The following is a 22,531-nucleotide window of genomic DNA, read 5'->3' as shown; positions in this document are numbered from 1 at the left end:
ATTGTAAGATGTGTAGAAGAGTTTTTTTAAGGTTTGAAGATCGCCAAATTTAACAATTCTAAAATTGTACAACAATGCATGTAGAAGATTCTTTGCAAAATGCCACATGTGAGATATGGTAGCATGAAAGAAGATAAATTCACATCTAAAAAATGTACAAAATAATATTTGTTAGAATTTTGACGATCCCCAAGTTTAGGAATTGGAAAAAGGTGAAGCAATGCATGCAGAAGAAGCTTTGTGAGTTGTGTGAAAAGGTCAATGTGAGATATGGGAACCTAGAAACAGAAAACGAAAATGTAATGAGTGGAGGGTTCAAGAAAGTTAAAAGTTCATTACAAAATAAGTATATATTTAAGAGAATGCAATAAAGTGGACAAATTGGTGGAATGATGGCAATGCTTACATTTGATTTTGAGAACCTTAAATTGAAGAAGACTTTCAAAACTGAATAATTTGAAAACATTACTACACAATCATCTTTGTGAATGCCTCAAAGAATGCAAGATAGAAGAATCAAAGATAAGAACATGCACATTTTTTTATTAAATTAAATATGAAGTATTTTAGTTGACGTAGCTATTGTTTGACTGCTATAAAATAAAACAAAATCAATAGTATGTAAGTGAACAGAAAATTGTTATTGATAATTAGCCTTCTTATCATGTTCGCCTGCTGCTTTTTGGGGAGGTTGAATAGGTGTGTAGCACAGGAAGCCCTATAGGGACATAAAGAAATTTTCATGTTAAGTAATCGACAACCACTTAACAATATATGGAAGCAAAGAATTCAAGGATGTGGAATAAAATACCATTTATCAACTTACAGAAGCAGGTAAACAAGTCAAGGTAAAGAACCCAAGCAGTGGGACTATCTGGATTCACAACTGCAAACACAGGGTTTTGAGTCAGGTATTCAAACATAGAATCAACCTGCACAAACAAGGTCAAGCCATTAATAAATAATATAAATGCATTATTGCCTCAAGGTTCAATCTATGGTATTAGAGTTATTTTGTTTTATGAAGGAAAAAGAACGATTCTGATTGTAGCTATCTGCTGAAAAGAAGAAGGGAAATCAATGCAAAGGGAAGTCTTAATGGGCAATTTTGTAATCGTAGAGAGGATGCAATTCTGCCAGTTTGGTTGAGGTTCGAAAGAGCTAATGCAACTGTTGATAAATAGAACAATTAGATTAAAGTAATAATAAGAAACTTTTCAAACATTAAATATTATTGATATAGCACATTTGGAAAAGATAAATTTAAATATTATACCTATCATGATAAAACACAATGGATCTTTTGAATAAAATGGTGATTGCCTTAAACATCATATCATATCAGAAGAAGGATGAAATGAACTTTTACATTGGTGGTAGGGTTTCGGGAATAAGAAATGGGAAACCTTGAAAAGGAGAGTCAAAAATAGATAAGAAGTACCTTTAGTTAGGGTCAAAATACCATTAAGTTCTTATGTGACAGTTCCATTAGACTATAGGACTTGTATGAACAAAATAACTTGACTGAATATAATCGTTTGAGAGAGATAAGAACATAAACTATATAAAATTGAGGAAATTAAGAACGGAAACATAAATGGAAAAAACTTTTATGGTAGTTATAAGACATGTGATGTCGATTACCTTTGTAATGGAAGCTAATTGTTGAAAATCCATAAGAGAATTGCAGATAAGGCAATGTACATGCTCTATGTAAGATAGATAAGTACAAATAAGTAACTTTGAGAAATTAAAAAATGATTGATATAGCATATTTGGAAAAGATAAAATTTAAAATTATACCTATTTTTTGTTGTTGTTGAGATATCATGATGTGGTTTGTACCAGGTATGTGCATGAGAATGTTCTGAATTCAAATCAGCAACCGATGGGATCCAAGACAAAATTTCTTGGACCACCACTAAATAGAATACAAAAGATTTGCTGAAAAATTCAAGAATGAAAAAGAATGTGATAGAAGAAATCTGTATCTATCAAGGAACATAGAAAAGGTGAAAATATGATGTGGGAAGCGAAATATATTAGTATTCAAGTTTATTTACCTCTATAATGGTAGTGAACAAGTAAGAATGGTTGTTGTTGTATGACAATTGTGCAACGTGGAACGAGTTGAAGCAAAAAGAAGGCTGCAAATAATTTATAGATGTTGATTGTAATCTAAACACATAGTTGTTTGGCTAGATAGTTGTTGCAAGTGATCTTCTTCTTTCTTTCTAATGGTGGTAAAAGTTGTTTTTTGCATCTTGGCATACCTTTCAAAAGAGAAAGGTGGATCAATGCATATACCATAAATTGACAACACTTGAAATAGTTGTAAATGTTAGTCCTTGCTTCTCATTCTTGCCAATGTCTATTGTAGCTCTATCTAATATAAGTCCTTGATATTTGTGAATAGTTATGGCCCAGGCCATTGTCAATGGAATTTGTGTACACTTGCCTCGGGTAATTGGAGTAATGGGTATGTCATTTGGATTCAATGTATCCCATGTAGGGCCTTTATAATTTTGGAACTACACAATAACAAATTTTGGTAACTTGGAACAAACCAACATAATGGGAGAATTCAAAATTCAAATTCTCTGAAAGGCGGGAACTCTAGTTCCAATGGTAGGAGCGGCTAGATCGAAGGAGTTGGTCCTATGGGAGAAAAGGACAAGCCTCCAGATATTCCGAAGGCTATTAAAATTCCATAGATTGATGGTACTCTACCAAAGAAGAAAGAGGGTTCTGGGTTTTCGGGGGAGGGGTCCAGTGGGGGGTCCAGCCCACGTAATGAGACTTTGGAGAACGAAAATGTACCTAGAAAATGGTCATCCCTTTTTGGAACAAAACCATCTGGTAAATCCTCTTTACCTCTTGTCAAGAATATTTCTGATCCATCCATTGGAAAGTTCGCTATTTCTATCCCTGATTTGGTTATGGATCATAATATAAACAGTATGTCGAACTCCCTGGTAGGAAAATTTATGGGTTCGCGTCCAAACATCGAAGTGGTAAGGACTTATGTCAAGTGAAAGTGGGCTTTGAAAGGTAATGTTGAAATATTGGCTTTTCCTAAAGGCATCCTGTCTTTTACTTTCTCATGTGAAGATAAACTAAGGATATTTGTGGAAGTCCCTGGATGGTAGGAAAGATAGCCTTGGTTCTTTGGAAATGGCATCCAAACCTAAACATGAATGACTCCCTCTTGGCACAAGTTCCAGTATGGGTAAAATTACCAGGTCTACCTCTTGAATATTGGGCAGAAAGCATCTTCTCACGAATTGCAAGCTCCTTTGGTGAACTCCTCTCTATAGACCCAGTCACAACTTCAAAAAGGAGACTAACTCATGCTAGGTTTTGTGTAGGGATAGCCCATGATGCAGATATGTTGGAATGGATAGATATAGTGTCAAAGTTGGGGACATGGAAACAACAAATAGAATATGAATCTATCCCCTTTGTCTGCTTCCATTGCAATAAAGTTGGCCACTGGGCAAAATCCTATCCTATTAAGCTGAAAGGAGAGCTCAAGCAGACTAAACCCCTAGTTGAAAGTAAAAAGGCTCCAGAAAAAAAAGGTATGGCAAGTCAAAAAATCAAAGAATAAGGAAGCTGACTTTATTGACCACAACTATTTTGAACCATTGGGGGTAAATAAGGAAGTGTCCTCAACCTCTGCCTCCAATCCTCCAAGTCAGGAAGTATTGAGAAATGAGCCAACCAAAGTAAAAAACTCTGTGACAGAGCAGATCCGAACAGAGGAATTGAAAGAATAGTCCAAAACTTCAAAAGACACAGCTAGAGTGGTAATTGCAGATACTTATGCTAGTAAGGAAATACAAAAGAAAGAGGATCAACCTGAGGAAGGGGAGATCCCTAGCTCCCAAGAAGAAAAGACGGATTCTTCCCTACTCATGATAAGTTCTGAAATGCAAGAAGCCCAAAAATGTGCTATACTAGGTATAAACCTTTTGGATTCTAATCAAAACTCAAAAATAGTAAACAATGTCTCACATGTTTCTAGATTTCCTAATTGAGGAGATGAAGATGAAATATCCAGAATCCTCAGTAATCCAGAAGTGGTTCTTGAGAAAGAAGCTGACTGGAAAATACCAAAAAATAGGAACAAGAAAGGATCCATTCCCTTGGCTTCTCAACTAAGGAAATCCAGTAGAATAGCTCAAGTTGGTGTTGGGTATATCTCCTCTTCCCCAAGATGACCTTCTAACTATAAAGCCAAAGACAAGGAGGCCAGTAAGAATATTGCAGATGGGACCCAAAAGACTCTTAAGGAGTTAGGAATCGGTAAGTAACTATGAAGATTATCTCTTGGAATATAAGGGGACTTCACAATCCTCATAAACATGATATCATTAGGAATATGATAAGGGATAGTAAACCTGATGTTTTTCTTATTCAAGAGACCAAAATGAGTAGAGAAAAAGTTGAATCTTTGAAGTTTTTAAAAATGGGAGTATCAGTGGTGGTAGTTTGGAAGGTGCTTTGGGAGGTATAGTTACCATTTGGAATCTTAATAGTGTCAAAGGCCATGTTCTTATTCAAGAAATTTTTTTCTCTTGTATCAGATTTGAGCATTTAAAAGATGGAACATCTAGGGTCCTCACCAATATTTATGCACCTAATACCTTGAAAGCCAGAAACTCCTTCTGGAATAAACTTAAAGAAGTTAGGGACGATTTCAAAAATCTTATCTGGTTGGTCATGGGAGATTTTAATACTCCTTTGAGAGAAGAGGAGAAATTTGGTGGAAGCCCCTCTCAGTTGGAAAGTAGGTTGGCTCTTATGGACTTCATAAATACTCAGGCTCTCAATGATGTGGAGATACAGGGATGCAATTACACTTGGACTAACAGGAGAACTGGTAATGATCTTATCCAAGTTCACCTTGACAGGGCTCTTATCTCTGATGAATGGTACAGACATTATTTCTGCTCCCTATCTGCCCATATCCGGGTTGGGTCAGATCATTTTCCCATCACCTTCATTGCTAACCCAATTAATAGAAGAAGACATTTTCCTTTCAGATTTGAAAAAATGTGGACTCACCACCCAAAAATCACTCGTAATATTCAGAATTGGTGGAATATCCAAGTTGAGGGAACTGCTATGTACAAAATTGTAAAGAGACTTAAAAGTGTAAAGGACAATATAAGACTCTAGAATAAATCCAGCTTTGGGAACATTTTTTAGGCCAAAGGAAAAGTCTAGGATGACCTCAAGAAAATACAGGTCCAAATTCAGAAGGATGGCTACAGTATTGTGTCTATTGCTAAAGAAAATGAGACCCTTAAAAAATACCATGAAATCATTGCTAAAGAGGAAACTTATTGGAAGTTGAGATCAAGATGAATTTGGCTAAAGGAAGGAGATAGGAATACAAGATTTTTTCATATGTCTATGCTCAAACATAAAGCGGTAAACAGGATAACTAAACTAACAGTGGACAATGGGGAGCTGGTCAAGGAGGAAGAAATTAGCATTGAAGCCAAAAGGTACTTTTCAGAACTTCTCTGGAGGGATCACAGGTTGGATATTGATGCTCAATCTTCTTTTCTTCAAAATATTCCTTGTCTTATTGATGAGCAGATGAATGCCTCTCTTTCTTCCATTCCTTTGATTTTGGAAATAAAAAATGTAGTTTTTTCTTTTGATGGTAATAAAGCCCCCAAACCAAATGATTTTCCCATGTTCTTCTTCCAAAAATTCTGGGACATTGTTGGGAAAGATGTTTCCAACGGGGTCAAGGAATTTTTTGGGGCTAGAAGACTTTTGAAGGAAATTAATGGCACCTTCATTGCTCTTATTCCCAAAACCCATGGTGTTGAATCCATGGACAAGTTTAGACCTATCAGCCTATGTAATTCTTTCTATAAGATCATCTCCAAGGTTCTTACTACCAAAATTCTAACTGTCCTTCCTTCTTTGATTAATCATCAGCAAAATGGTTTTGTCCCAGGAAGAAAAATTCTTGACTCCATTATTACTGGTCATGAGAATATTCATTCTCTTATTAGGGCTAAGAAACAGGGTCTCATCCTTAAGCTTGATCTCTCTAAGGCATATGACTGGGTCTACTAGTCTTTTCTTGTGAAGGTTCTTGTGGTTTATGGTTTTTCCACCAAATCTGTTGACCTCTTCAGTCAGCTTATTACCTCAGCCTCTTTTTTTGTTCTTGTCAATGGCTCCCCTTCCCCCTTCTTTCAAGCATCTAGAGGACTGAGGCAAGGGGATCCCATCTCCCCTATCCTCTTCATTATTATGGCTGAATGCTTTGGAAGTTCTATGGAAAATATGGTTATGCAAGGTTCTTTTAAGGGACTTCAACCCTCTTCGGTTGATCTTATCTGCTCACACCAATAGTTTGTGGATGATACCATTGTCATGGGGGAATCAAGTATTTCTGAAGCTAGAACCTTGAAGGACACTCTTTGCAAGTTTGGATCTGCTTCTGGTCAGCTCATTAATTGGGTCAAAAGCAAAGTTTTTGTTGGGCATTGCACCTCCTGGTTCTTTCTGGAGCTCTCTAGTGGACAAATTTCATAAAAAGCTAGCTGGTTGGAAAGGTGCCCTTTTAAGTCAAGCTGGAAAGCTTCACTTCAAAGCATACCTATCTATGCCCTAAGCCTTTTAAGAATTCTTGTTAAGTATGTTGATGCAATTGAGAAAATCCAAAGAAAATTTCTATAGTCAGGGGTTGAGGAAAAGAAAAGAATGTCTCTTGTGGCTTGGGAACAGGTATGCAGACCAAAAAATAAAGGAGGTTTGGGACTGAGAAGAATCCAGACCTTAAATGAAGCTCTCCTATCCAATCAAGTTTGGAGAATGTTCCACTCAAATAATGAATGGTGTAAAATCTGGTGAAGTAAGTACTCTCTTCTGTCCTCCTCTCTTTCCTCTTTTATCAATTCTGAAATCAGCATTAATGGGTTCCACATCTGGAATCATGCCTCTAAGTGCAGAGATAGCATTGCTAAATGGGTTACTTGGAAAGTTGGCAATGGTAGGAAAGTTAAATTCTAGGAAGACCCCTAGCTTTTTGATAAACCTTTGACTGATATCCCAGAATGGGCCCCATATGCCTCCTCCTGTATTAGATCTTTTGGTCCTCTAGTTGAAGGGTATTGGACAGGCAATAATTGGCAGAACATTAAAAGCATCCACCCAAGCCTCATTAAGCTTAAGAACCATCTATCTTCGATCTAGTTGAATAAAGAGGAAGACTCCCTCATTTGGAAATACAAACCCATAGGTATCATTATTGTCTCTTCAATGTATGGCGTTCTTTCCCCTGCCCCTCCTGATAATCCTATTTGGTCTATAATGCTTGGATAAAGGGCCTGACCCCCAAAATCAACTTTTTCTTTTGGACTATTCTTCAAAATAAAATCTTGACCTTAGATAACCTCAAGGGTAGAGGATTTGCCTTTCCTAATAGATGTACCCTTTGTCTTAAGGAGGAAGAGTCAGTGGACCATCTAGCTATTCACTATTCCTATTCTGCTTCGATCTGGGAAAGATTTCTTAAGAGTTTTAGCATTGATTGGGTGTTTCCTAATACTATCAGTGAGTTCTACTCTTGGAATTACCATTGGTCTAACTCCTTTTTGAGATCTCTATGGTAGCTATCACTCCCTCACAATTTATGGGGACTATGGAAAGAAAGAAACAATCGTATCTTTAGGGACACCACTCTTACTCTAGATATTGTGTTCTAGAAAATTCAATGGGCGATTGTGGAGAACATTGGGATCATTGGGGGGGCTGTTTTTTGACCAACCCTCTGGAATCTCAAATTTTAAGTTCCTGGAATTTGAAGAATGCTAGCAGTTTTGATCCTAAGCAAAACAAAAGACTTGAAGCAAGGTGGAAAACTCCCCCTCATGGTTGGTTCAAAGTCAATTTTGATGGTGCTGCAAAAGGTAATTCGGGCCCTATGGGATGTGGAGCTATTCTTAGAGATGACAAAGGTATATGCAAGGAATTGATTGTTGTTCCAATAAGAAGTCAAACAAACCACAAAGCAGAAGCAATAGCAGCACTCCAAGGTATTCTTCTCGCAAAAAGATGGAATTGCCCCTACATATGGATTGAAGGGGACTCAAACAACATCATCAAATGCCTTAAGGGGACCTTTAAGCCTTCATGGTCTATTAATAACATTATAAAAGCAGCTAAAGACCTCATCAACACTTTTAAGAAAATCTACATATCTCATATCTACCATGAAGCTAATGGGTCTGTTGACTGGGCAGCCAACGCAGCGGTCAATCAAGATGAAATGATTACTTGGCAGGGTGAACAAGGCCTCCTTGAGGAAGTAAGATTAATCATTTTCACGGACCGATATCATAGCATCCCAAAGATTTTTGATGTACAAACTAATAATGAAATGGATTAAAAGGAGTGCTTTGAGCAATTATAATATTGTCAGCACTATTTATTATAACACTCAATCAATCACTTCCCATGCTTTCTGGGTAAATTTGGTAGCTCCAAGAAACTTTCGATCTAAAGTTCTCTGCAAGTCTCGACATTCTACTCTAAATAGTGAAAATATGGGTGGAAATAGACACCGATATGAACCTAGCAGCTGCAAGGAATGAAAGCAAAAGGAGGTGGTCTGGAACATACTGCAGAAGGGTGGTTTTTCTAAATTCATGGAGAGCCTTTATGGACGGGACACCAAAGTCACCAATTTCTTTTGTAAAAACTAGAAAAAGGGTATTTTGAAGATGGGAGACCAGTCTGTTGTCATAGATGAAGACCTTATTACCCAGGCCACAGGGCTCTAAAGGGAAGGAAGCAACTACTACAGAGATAGAAAAGTGAGCAAGGAGGCCATTGATAGATATCTAGAAACTGAAAAGGAGAAAAACCGCCTGGTGAAGCTAAGTAAAACTTACTATCCCCCTAGAGCTTTTGTCAAACTATGGAGGGAGGTCCTTTTTGTTATAATGCGCTATATTACTTTAGATGGTAGATTCACTAAAGTATACAACTACCATTTTGTTTTGTTGAATCATTTCACGCATGACGAGAAGGTTAACATTCCATATTTTCTGTTATGTTCTATGAATGCCACCATAAAATCCTATAAAGAAAACCCTACGGGGGACACTGTCATGCATCAGGGTTTAATGGTTCTTATTTATGACCATCTCAAGGCTAAACAAATAGCCCACCTGCAGCCCTCTATTTCTGAGTCTGAGGAGGATGGGTCAGACTCTATTTTTTCCTTGGATGAGGGTTCTGGTAGTGATCCAACAAGTGAGTCTGAGGAGAGTATGGATGAATCGAAAGTCAAAATAGGTAAAAAGAGCGAATATTTGAAAACCAAGCCTTCCTCCTCAAAGGGAAAGAAACCCAAAGGCAAAATTCTCCAGATTAGCGAGGAGGAGGAGGGCTCGGAAGATTTAGAGAAGGAGAAACCCCAGGGTTCTCAGAAAAAGAAAACTAAAGTCCATACACAGACCAGAAACAAACAAAAGAGAAAGGATGAGATTGTGAAGGAGCTGGAGGATCAAAAGCAGAAAAAGATTCTGGAAGCTTACCAAAACTTGGAGGAGGTGACCACTAGAGAAATTCTTAGGGTTGATGACAAAGCTACTATTGGTGACACCCCTAATAAGGAATAGGACAACTCTGGAAAGATTGATCTCTCTGTAAACCCACCTCCTCAGGGTATGAAATATTTTATGGACACCATGGAATGGTTATTCACCAGTTGCAAAAAAGTCATGGATGACAACAAAAAACCTAGCCACAAAATCCAGATTCTGGAAACTATTAACATAGGGGAAGGGAAGACTATGGATGATTATATGGAGGATTTGACAAATACTGTTGCTAAAGCTGAAAACATAAGAGACTCCTTCAACCCCATATTCGAGTAAATGGAGAAAGACCTGCTGGAGAGGAAAGCAAAAGCTAATGCTATGGATCAAAGTATGTCGGAAACTGTCAGTAAAGTCAACAAAATTGAGGAACATCTCAAAAATATCCCAGAGAAAAGCTTGAACATTCTAAAGGTCTCTATTGGCAATACTAAAACTCTCATCAGCAAATTGGATGAGGAGAAGGATACCCTGGATATTGACCCTGCCTCTGAAGGCACAATAAATATTCAAGGACCTAGAACCAGAACCAGATGAAAAAAGAAAGAGAAGAAGCCTAATAAGGACCTAGATGAACTCAAAGTTGTTGCATCCTCCTATGACCAGTTGGTGATTAAGGCGGAGGACCTTCTGAAGACTCTTTAATTGTATTCCTAGTTTTTGTTGTTTTGTTGTTCCTATCTTATGATGCCTTTTCTGTTTATTGGTTTGTTGCCAGTCGTTTTGTATCTAGTTTTTATGTTTTGGAACTCTATGATGACATTTCTTAATATCCTATGTTAAAGGTTTCGGGTCCTGAAAACCTGCTTTTCTAATTAATCAGAACAAATTTTCGTAACTCTGGTGGTTTAGTATTGTTTTCATAGATAATTGCTTTAACAACACCAATGGAGCCATTTACAAGGCCTACTTCAATCCACAAGTTAACTAATAACATCACTTGTTGATTCACACATAGTAGTAGCTCTAATGGAAGTTGTTCATCATTATCATAATTAGTATTAGTTTGTTTTTCGATTTGTTCTAGACTCTCAGCAATGGGCAAATTTAATTCTTTCTACATTTTTGTTGTTGTGTAATCTTGCAAATTCATTTGTTGCAAACAAATGGATAGATGAGTTGAACTCCTTTTGTTGTTGAACACTTAGATCTGTAATTTTCTGGTTCATAAGGAACTGCCAATCATGTTCAATTGGTTGTGCATCTCTTATGTTTTGGATTAGACTTATGAATTGTTGTTGTTTAATAGAGGAACCTTCTTTGCAGAAAATAGTATCTAATGGCACAATTGTTTTAAATGAATGTCATAAATTGAGAGTCATAGACTGTGATGCATATATTAGTTTATCCATTATAGGAGGAAGTTGACCAAGATCCTCGACAAGGATTATAGAGACTCCACCAAAGCTTTCGTGTTGTTTATCAGGGAATGCTTGGCATGGACGACTGTCAATTTTCAATAGTAATTTTGGGCCTAATAAGCTCATTTCTGTTAGGCCCAATATGGAAAGCTAATGTACTGAGAGGGGAGGGGTGAATCAATACTTCAAATCCTTTCTTCAAGAATATCTTTGTTGTTATGCATAAACCAAAAACTGTTGTAACATAACATAAAGCTAAAACAAATAAATAACAATCATACATGATTCACTCCATAACACATATATTTTGGTTACGCAGAAACTCTTGGTTAGAGAGAAAACCTGCGGTGGGGATGGTACCCACAACTTCACTACTGCAATAATAAAGGTTGCTCGGTTAGAGCTACATGTTCGGCTATTTCTGATAGCTTACCCTGTTAGGAGTATTGAGATCGTTAGATCTACCTTGCTAAAGGATTTTACAACACTTATTATAAATGTTGCACCTGGTTAAAGGCTTTACAATTTATAGACTTTGTTAGAGTCTTTTACCCTGTTAAAGGTTTCTCTTACAACTCAAAATATTACAATAAAATATTTACAAATATCTACAACTTTACATCTGAAATGTTAAAGCAGATTCCATGTGTGAAAAATGAGATTACCTTGCTTATAACATACCTTGGTAACCCATAAAGTAACTCGGTAAACCTTTCTGTTTACTCTATTCCTTGACTGTTCTCTGAAATCCTTCTCGGTGATCTCTGTGTCTCTGACAGTCACAATACTCGATGCTTCCTTATCTATCACATATGTCTTGCTTCATATATCTCTGTTTTTCCATATTTTTATCCTTAATCCATGCTGTATAAATAGATCTCTTATGTCGGTGATCTGTTCATTGCTTCGATCTTACAAACATGATTTATCGAATGAATAACCATGCAAAATGTTTCCTTGGATAGATGACCTCAAAATCATACAAAATCTTTAAGTGCAATTTCCAATGTGATAACGGTTCTTTGTTCCTCGATCTTGTAACATGTTTTCACATAAGTGTCTAGGTTCAATGAATCTGGTAAAATGTTTCACTTGGTGTATATCAACTCAGTGTATCATTATTGTTTCTCGGTAGACATAGAGTGCTACTCGGTAGACAACTCGGTGAATACTAGGCTCTGTGACTACTTTCTTCTATAACCGACTGCTTTGTGCTTACCGACTAAATATTTCGGTAGTAGTAACCAACTAGAGTATATAGAATGACTTTGATATAAAACTAATGGCAACTTAATAAATAGTAACAATCTCCCCTTTTGACATTAGTTGAGATGTTTGACAAAACTACTTTCAAAGTCATAACTCAAAAATCTATATACTTACAAAATTTTGACTAAACAGACAGTATATACATTTGTTATCTAAATAGTATATTTAGATATACTCCCCTTATCAATATAATGTACATAACTCTGATTATGCATGCTCAGTGATCAATAATCTGTGTTTACGGTTTGATTCATTGCTCGATGATCACTAGTCGGTGATGTGCATCTGGATACTCTGTCCTGCTCGGTATACTCCCCCTATATACTACATTCCCCTTTTGATACTTTGATGCTATACTCCCCCTTTTTGACAAACATCAAAACTTAGTTACCATTCGGTGGTGGCAACTGGTCAAAAATGGATTTATACTTTGTCTGTGCATCGGTAAGAGCGGCAGAGAGGGCATCCTTAACACTGTCCATGAGTAAATTATGAGTTGTAATGTTAGCTAACAGTGAAATTAGTCCATCTAATGTGCTTCCCTCTTGCTGAGTGGATAGGGAGGTGGCCTTGTTGATCTGTTCTTGGATGGATGAAAGATGAGGAATGAATAGTGTCTGAAGAGTCATTATGTCCATCCTTATTTGGTGCTCTTCATTCATTAGTTCCAATTGTTTCAAGCCATGAGCTTTTGTAGCTTCGTATAGAAATTCTGAATAGAATTTGACTCCGTGGTCAACTTATTTGAGAGATCAGCGATCTCTATCTCAATCACTTCTATTTTATTTTTGACATCCTTGATGAATAAAGAAAATATACAGAGTTTCTAAAATAAATAAAGAATGTGCTTGAGTTGAGGGGACAACTCAGCAATAAATTTGACAAGTTTTACTTTGCCAATAGCAATAGCTTTTTGTACCTCTTCAATCATTTTAGCAGTGAGCTCTTTGTCCTTTAACTTGCTCAAATATTCAGATGCATCTACTCTAGATATCTCTATCTTGGTTAGGAGTTCATCCAGTTGAACATGGATGGCGGCATCTATTGTCACTGTAGCTTCAGGTAGCATATCAGTTAAGAGTGCTTTCACCTTCTGAAGTACTTTGTTTTTCTTTTGAATAGCCAATTGTCTTTCCTGTTCTGCTTTAGCTTTGCATAGTTCACCAAATTCAATGAGTGCTTGCCCTTTTAATTTGGATATATCTACATTTGGCAACACTATTGGTTTTGACAAATCTAATTTGAAACTATGCTTTTTCATTTTCTTTTCTTTAGCTTTCACCGGTTGGAATAAGACAATGGCTTGGGAGGCTTGCTGACCATCAGTAGGTTGCTCAATAGAGGCAACACTTTGGTCAATTTCTTTAGCCTTTGTAGTGTCCTTTGGTGCCTCTGTGCTTGGGGTCTCGGTTGTAACATTTTCAGTGCTAGAAGGTGCTTGTGAGGTCTGTTCCCCAGTGGCCTGAGAAGTAGCTTCTCCTTCTGTAGACTTGTGACCCTTTGTCCCTTGTTCAGTATCCTAAGGGGCCACAGTTGAAATAGGCTGATTGATCATAGGTTAGGGCTAAACTTGTTCCAAAACTGATTCACTTGAAACTAGTTGAGCATAAGCATTCCCTTCTATCATTTTTTGTTCTGGTGCCTCGGTGTCCATGATATCCTCATCAATTTGTATAGTGTCAATAGGGTCTTTCTTAGTGATATCAAGATCTTGCTCGGTGACATCAACTATTTCAACTTCAGCTTACTCACCAGCATTCTTGATTCGAAAGATTTCTTGCCATTTTTCTTTGGTTTCATTCTCTACATCCAAATAAAGTCCATTCATCAATTTTAAGGCTCTTTGCTTGACTAGGAAGTTTTTGTGGGAGTTTTTCAAATGTTCTTTGATCTCATCTACTGACATATCTGGAAAGAGATGTACCAGACTTCTTTCTCTCATCTACTTTTCCGAGTCCATGGCATATGTCCACCTGTTATCAATGTGCGAATACAGTTCTTTTGGAAGGGAATTAATTACTTCCAATGGGACCAATCAGAATTTCAAAAGTGTGCATATGACAGCTTCTTCAATTTGTCTCTTTTCATCATCAGATCTGGATTCATACTTAACATATCTAAATGCTCCAAATCCACCATATTGCTTCAGATTAGTACAAAAATTATCAACGCTATGTACATTTACCTTTTTACTCTTGACAATCTGAAATTTGTTTTTGTCTTTAGATTCAGTGTCACTGGACTCTTTTGTCAAAATGAGTCTCCGAGTAGATTTCTTATATGTTTTTGTTACCTTTGGTGCGGCAACATTCTTTGGTTTCTTACTTGGTGATGTTGCAGATGCTCTTGTGTTAGGTCGCTTTGCTGGAGGAGTTGGTGATACCTTTGATCTATCATGTTTCTTTCTTTTCAAAAATTTTCCCTTAGGCAACTCGGTGCTCAGTGTAATAGCTGCCTCTTGGGCTTCTGATTCCTCCTCGGTAATGAATACAGTGCCCTTAACAGGTGTGGAGGAAGATCCTTCTACAAATTTCTCTGTTAATGCATTGATCATTTTTGTTGCTTTCCTTGTAGCCTTGGGTACTACAATGCTCATCTTAACTTTCTCTTTAACTTCTTCAAATGTATTGTATCTCAGCTTGGTAGCATGCCTTGGTAATGTAAGAAATTCATCTATCTGTTGTTGTGTGATGTCAAAATCAATCTCATAACCCATAGGTGGCAAATATTGAGTTCTAGGTTCCACAGCATTGATATAGCAGTAGTCAGTGTCTACTTCAAAACATATATCATCTTTGTATTTCTCCACTAACTTGAGTGGAGTTCTATACCTATTATGCATCTTCTCTTGAAGCTTGCTAAAGTAATCATCCATAATATCATTAAAGTTATCACCTAGGTTCTTGATGAAGTAATTGATTTGATGGGTGATTGGTCGGTGTAGCTCCCAAACTATATTACCGACTGATGGAAAATAATTCTCAAAATAGAAAAACATGCATACCAAAAGTGATCCAAACTTTAGTGTATTTGCCGAGTTGTTCTTCTTTGGCTTCCTTATGGTATTGAGATTCTCAAACAGGTTTTTCAACAATACCTCACAAAGATCAATTTTCATTCCTTTCTTTACAATTTTATATGCTAAATCGACTACTGCATAGGGTACATTGTTTTCCCTTGCTGATTGGAAGAAACAATAACCTATTACTCTAATGGCAAATTTCAGCTCTGCATCTATGACATTGTTCAATTTCAGTCCTGTGCAATCTAATTCAACTCTAGTTAGAGTGATCAATTCCTTCTGTGATATCATTTTCTGAGCTCGGGCATGATCAAAAATAGGGTAACCGGTGATCAAATGAATGATTTCCTTGGTGATTTTGAATGGTTGCTCCTCTAACCACATAAAATCATCATGAACTCTGCTCAGAACAAACTTGACCCATTAGGGTTTGAAAACACAGGGATAGGTTAGGGCTTCGGTCAATCCCTTGACTTTGATGTGTTTATACTTGCTATCCAATTTCCCATCGGTACACAATTCATCATATGTGTCCTTGATTTCAACATGACCTAGTTCCTCAACATGACATTTAGTGAAGAATCTAACATCCTCAACTAGTAAAACCCTATCCGGAATGAGTGAAAATGTAGTTTTGTCATCCAGTTCAGATGCGACTTTGGGAGTTAGAGAGTATTTCAGTGAGGGCTTTTCAATGTTCTCAACAACAACGGGCTTCTGGATCTTAGGTGCCATTGCAAATTTTGGATAATCTCTTAACAAAAGATTCCTAGGGTTTGAAAACCTTCAAATGGCAAACAGATATAAACTAAATAATCACAACTGATATTTCTCAGTAGCTAGCTCTAAGAAATGCTTGAGATCGATGTGTAAATACCTTGAAATTCGCTCGGGAGGTGGTTTGATCGCCTTTGAGTCGCTTTGCTCTGCTTTCTGAAAACTTGGTAAGTGTAAAATGACTGCGCAAAGTGCTTTAAGTACACATTATACCTTATCAGGCTTCATGCAGTTAGGTCAGAAAACATTAAATGCACTCGGTATCACTTCCCTTTTTATGCTTTTACCGAGTAGCCAAACTTCCTGCATTTACCGACTTGACAGGCTTCCAAAAGACTTGATAAGATTTCAAATTTTCTAATGCATCTTTAATTATGTAGATTTTAAATTAAGTACATGATAAAATAGGAACTGTTAAGATTTAGCCTTTGAGAGAATGCAGTCCCTTCATACCTTTACCGATTAATTTGGAATAGGTGCACCTAACTCGGTAGATAAGGTGCTTTCTTCATTTGACACAATTTCCTTCTTTTTCCAAATCATTTGTAATTTGCCTTTTATTTCCTCAGTGTCTCCTCTAGGTTGATCTCTACAATCATTAGCTAAGTGTCCAACTTTGTGACAATGAAAACATGCCATACCAGGATCTTATGTGTCCATATCTTCCACAACATTCACACCATATCCTTGTATTGTAATCCCATGGTACTGCAGAATACTGTCGGTTAGGATCTGTATGAGTTCGGTAGCCTCTAGTATTTGTTCGGTTTGCGTACCTCATATAGTTCTTTTGCTCAAACCAACACTTCTCGGTACTATGTCCATATCTATAGCAGTTTTTACAAAATCCTTTGAATTTTGCCTTCTGATAATTACTAATAGACTTTGTCCTACATTGGTTAGATGTGTAACCATATTTATTGCAATTGTAACAATAACCATTAGACCTTGTGACATTCGGTTGCTTACCTTTTCTGATATGACACATGTTGGCAGTATGTCCTTGATTTCCACAGTAGTTGCAAATATGTTTATTTCTTTTGATGTTCTTCTTGTTTCCAGCTTGCTTTGATGATTCTCCTCTTTCGGTAGTGTGGATTCCCTTCTGGGTAGAGTATTTTCCCTTGTAACTGAGTCCTACAACTTTGTTGGGTCTTTTTGTATTCAGTTGCTCATCCAACATCTTTGATGCTTCATAACTCTTTTCCAGTGTTTCTTTGGATTTCTTCTCTGTTTCAAGTTCATCGGTCAACCTTGATACTTCAAGTTTTAATGCTTGATTCTCTTCATCTTTTAGATATGCTTCATGATGTGCATAACCCAATTGATCTGACATATTTTGTTGAATCCAAGTCATCCTTGTGATTTCATCATTCTTTTCAGATACTAATGCTTCAAGCTGTTGTTTTTCTCTTTCTAGATCTCTTACTTTGTCCTCAGCTATCCTCAATGCATCCAGATTTTCAGTCATCTTTGTGCTCAAATGTTCATGTTCATTGCTTTTAGCTGATCAGTCAGTGCTTTGTTCTTTTCCTTCAGTTCTTCAATCATTTCTTCAATCTCTTCACATATATTGTTCTTAGATGATGTTTCAATTTGTTCCACTAACTCTTGAGAGTCTTGCAAATCATCAGATAATCTTCTTTTAACTTTCAATGATTTTTGCATTTGTCTTTGCATGTCTGCAATCACTTGATTGGCATGATCCAACTCTTCTTGCAGATACACAATTCTCTAAGATTGTTTATAGCCTTCCATTGATAAGATCTTTCTCTTTAGGCTGTTTAACCCTTTTCCAAGATTGAAGCTCTGATACCAATTGTTAGGCCCAATATGGAAAGCTAATGTACTGAGAGGGGAGAGGTGAATCAGTACTTCAATCTTTCTTCAAGAATATCTTTACTGTTATGCATAAACCAAAAACTGTTGTAACATAACATAAAGCTAAAACAAATAAATAACAATCATACATGATTCACTCCATAACACATATATTTTGGTTACGCAGAAACTCTTGGTTAGAGAGAAAAACTGTGGTGGGGATGGCACCCACAACTTCACTACTGCAATAATAAAGGTTGCTCGGTTAGAGCTACATGTTCAGCTATTTCTGATAGCTTACCCTGTTAGGAGTATTGAGATCGTTAGATCTACCTTGCTAAAGGATTTTACAACACTTATTATAAATGTTGCACCTGGTTAAAGGCTTTACAATTTATAGACTTTGTTAGAGTCTTTTACCCTATTAAAGGTTTCTCTTACAACTCAAAATATTACAATAAAATGTTTACAAATATTTGCAACTTTACATCTGGAATGTTAAAGCAGATTCTATGTGCTCAAAATGAGATTACCTTGCTTATAACATACCTTGGTAACCCATAAAGTAACTCGGTAAACCTTTCTGTTTACTCTGTTCCTTGACTATTCTCTGAAATCCTTCTCGGTGACGTTTGTGTCTCTGACAGTCACAATACTCAGTGCTTCCTTATCTATCACATATGTCTTGCTTCATATATCTCTGTTTTTCCATATTTTTATCCTTAATCCATGTTGTATAAATAGATCTCTTATGTCGGTGATCTGTTCATTGCTTTGATCTTACAAACATGATTTATCGAATGAATAATCATGCAAAATGTTTCATTGGATAGATGACCTCAAAATCATACAAAATCTTTAAGTGCAATTTCCAATGTGATAGCGGTTCTTTGTTCCTCGATCTTGTAACACATTTTCACATAAGTGTCTAGGTTCAATGAATCTGGTAAAACGTTTCACTTGGTGTATATCAACTTGGTGTATCATTATTGTTGCTCGATAGACATAGAGTGTTACTCGGTAGACAGCTCGGTGAATACTAGGCTCTATGACTACTTTCTTCTATAACCGATTGCTCTGTGCTTACCGACTGAATATTTCAGTAGTAGTAACCGACTAGAGTATATAGAATGACTTTGATATAAAACTAATGGCAACTTAATAAATAGTAACAATTTCATCTATTAGAATATATTTAACATGCCTAAAATGCTCTTGGAATGTCGACAATGCTTGTCCTATCAAAGGATGCATTTCTTTTATAGGTATTTGAAGCCCTGCATGAATTGTTGGTCCTTGTATATTATATCCAGCAACACCTGTTGGAGCAAGAACCAATAATGGATTCGCCTTCAGACTCCGGGAGCCATTTATCTTTTATCTAATGCAATCTATTAAGAATGATTTTCCAGTGTCTGCTATTCCTTGAATAATCATTTGTAGGGGTGTTGTTGCAGCTTGTTTAGAACGATGTTGTAGAATTATGTGAAGTGCAAGTCTTTGTTTAGAGGAGAGATGGAATTTCTTTGTGTCTATGCCAGAGACTTGGATGCTAGATGGTTGAAATTGCAATTTACTTGAATATATGAATTGGATAGCAATAGAGTCTAATTGTTCATCTGCAATATTTGTGGGCCATAAGTAGTTAATATCATAGTCACGTTGGCCTAGCATTTGCAATTCATTTTTGGTAAAGTTATTTGTAGCTTCCATCTATGATAGCAATTCCAACTCATATAGATTTGAGTCCTCTTGATTTTGACAATTATCATTCTCACTATCATATGTATCTTGAGGTGTAGAAGCATGTATAATTTGGTGATCATAAAACCGATTGTAATTGGTCATACTAAAGTCTTTCCAATTAGCTATTATTTGATCTTTTGAAGTCCCTGTTTCTGTTGGAATGTCATGGAACAGTTTGTACAACAACAGTTCAGACCAACATAAAATCTCAAAGTCATCACTATCTTCATGGGAGGGTCATGAAAATGTGGATATACTTTTACAATTGCTTTTTCTCTCTAATTTGCTATTTTGCTTTCTTACATTGAGGAATATATGAAGTCCTTTGTAGATTGTAAGAGACTTGTTGTATTTAATTGAGAAGGACGCTACATGTAAGCATGTATATAACTTGTTGACTTTTCCATTCCATCATTTGATTTTGTGATATGATTTAGTGCACCTGGAAGCCATATAAAACCATGAATATGTCCTGAGCCACGATGCTGCCATTCACATCTATACCAATGGTCTTTTGCTTGGAACAATTTATGAATAATTTCATCTTGAAATATTGTAAATTTGTTGTGCAAGTATAATGTTGTTATGTGTGGATTGCGGATTGCGTGCTCTATAAGTTGTTTTCTTGTAAATTGTATGTTATGTCTATCATTTTCATGGAAGAGCCTATGCAGATCAGGCCATTTAGTATCAGTTGAACTCAATGTAAAAAACAATGTGGGTGTTCCCAATTGGAAGATCATTACAGTCAGGTCTTTCTGATATTTGTTCCAATATGTGCAGGTGCCTCTAAGGGATGCACCAAATCATAGAAATTGTTTTGGCATCTCATCATTAGGAGTGTTTTGAAGTCGTTCACGAAGTGTGTGCAAATTGGTTGACAAGGGCTCTTCCATGTTAGTTTTAATAAAGACAATTGCAAATTGTTGTGAACGATGCCTCATAATCAAATTGCAAATGTAATGGCGGAACCTAACATGTTGTCCAAATCTTTGGTCAAAGTATCTAATTAAGTGGAGTGCATACTCATGCAAATGAACATGTTTGATACGCGGTTGCAACAGAAAAGAAATTCCAGTTAGAAAGAGTGTAGGGAATTCCATGATTAATAAACCTTTAGTGTTATATTCATTTATTGGAGAGAAGTCTATTTGAGGCCAGGATATAATATTATCTTCAGTAGCATCTAGTTGCAACGTGTTTTTAATGGCATCTAGCTCTTGAGTTGCAACTGACATTTTTGGAATGAAATATGTTGAAGTTTCTGCACCATAGTCATTGCAACTGTGGAAAATATCTTCAATTGTTGGAATAGTTGGTTAATCGGTATTCTCTTCAAAACAATGTAGCATATTTGATACATCTGTTGTAGTATCAGGAAGTAAATTGACAACTCCAAAATCTATGACAACTTCCTTGTACTACTGGTCATGTTGAATTTTATAAGTCAATGCATCAATAACATGGAATTTATTTACATAGCAGTCATAATTCTTGCCTTGAATATTGCTTCTTCGAATGATGAGGACTTCCAAATCTTGTAATTTCCATGGTAAAACCTTCACAATTTCCAAGATGTCTTGAGGGAAACTAATAGTGTGACTAGATTATTTGTATTAGCCACCTCTTGCATGAGTCACTTGTAAAAGAGGAGAAACTCGAGCAATGAGCATCTCCTCTACTTGGATAAGCTTCTTTAATACAAGGGGTTGTTCACCTGGGTCCAAGTTATTAGCTGAAGAGAATCGATGAACACCTCTTTCAGCAAAGCATCTTGAACTGATAATTTGAGGTTGGCATTTGCGTATGAGTATTCCAATATATATTTCCTTACAAATAGTACATGTTTGAAACATTGATAGTGCATCAATGCAATTGCGGAAGGATTTCAATGCTTGAGTGTACTCCATATTAGAGAAACAATCTATTGTAGATTGTTTTGTACTTGCATTGTCTAATATTTTGTGTTGGTAGACAAACTGATTTTCTTGTGGTGCATCTCTTTTATGTTGTTTCCTATTATTGAAGGAAGCTTCATTCATTTCAGGTGAAGTAATATTGGGCATTACATGTGATATAGTAGGGATTTTGTTTGATGTAAGTGTTGATGGCTCTTTTATTCTAAGGGTTGCACATGGTGTTTGCATAGGAGAAAGCTTTTGACAGTTGAACCGCTCCAACCGATGTTTTTTTGAGATCTTTTCCTTGTGTTTTGTGTAATAACGGTGATTTTGTTGTCTTCTTTTAGCTTTAGCTTTCTTTACATTGAATTCTTCTGTGGCATCCTGCATTATTATTTCATATATTTTGAAAGGCTAGAGTGTATTAGAATTTGAATGGAGAACTAAGAACTGTAAATAAAAATAACCGTGCATGTGTTGTACATTGAAAGTGTTTGCCCAATGCAATCATTGAAATGCATATTTAACCGCAGGAAGCTTTCGATAGTATTAAAGAGAGTTATGGTATTTGGGAAGGAAGAATTTGTTTGTGGATGCAAGTTTTGTCATACATGCATATATATATATATATATATATATATATGACAATATATATAAACATGTATAGTAATTTATATATCGTTGTACATGCGGTTAATTAAATATTTTCATGTATCTATAAATGGTCTCCAAATGGTAGAACCCCAAATCCCTGCCAATGGTTCTCCACCCTCCATTGTCATTTGCAGTAAACGCTAAATTTCTTAGTTGGACCCAGCCTAAGGAAATTGTGCATCTCGGTCAAACGCACAATGCTGAAGCGCAATCGGTATTTTGTCTTTGTGGTGAATTGAAATTTTCAAGATACATACACACACACACGGATATATATATATATATATGTATGTATGTATGTATGTATGTATGTATGTATGTATGTATGTATGTGTGTATTTA

General features: G+C 36.3%; 1 long non-coding RNA gene across 3 annotated transcripts in view; it reads right to left on the bottom strand.

Moving 5' to 3' along the window:
- Nucleotides 1–521: 521 nt before the first annotated feature.
- Nucleotides 522–22,531, bottom strand: part of LOC131034314 (uncharacterized) — a 29,841-nt gene continuing 7,831 nt past the window's right edge. Inside the window, exons 2-3 of one of the 3 annotated variants that reach the window (XR_009103780.2) lie at nt 812–932; nt 522–718 (exon numbers count right to left, since the gene is read on the bottom strand). This is a non-coding gene — a long non-coding RNA (uncharacterized LOC131034314). The remainder of the gene's footprint in view (nt 719–811; nt 933–22,531) is intronic. The other 2 variants (XR_009103779.2, XR_009103778.2) reach the window with 2 other exon arrangements.

Source organism: Cryptomeria japonica, chromosome 3 (genome assembly GCF_030272615.1).
Source record: "Cryptomeria japonica chromosome 3, Sugi_1.0, whole genome shotgun sequence".
Classification (NCBI taxonomy): Eukaryota; Viridiplantae; Streptophyta; class Pinopsida; order Cupressales; family Cupressaceae; genus Cryptomeria; species Cryptomeria japonica.
This window is presented reverse-complemented; position numbering and strand designations above follow the sequence as displayed.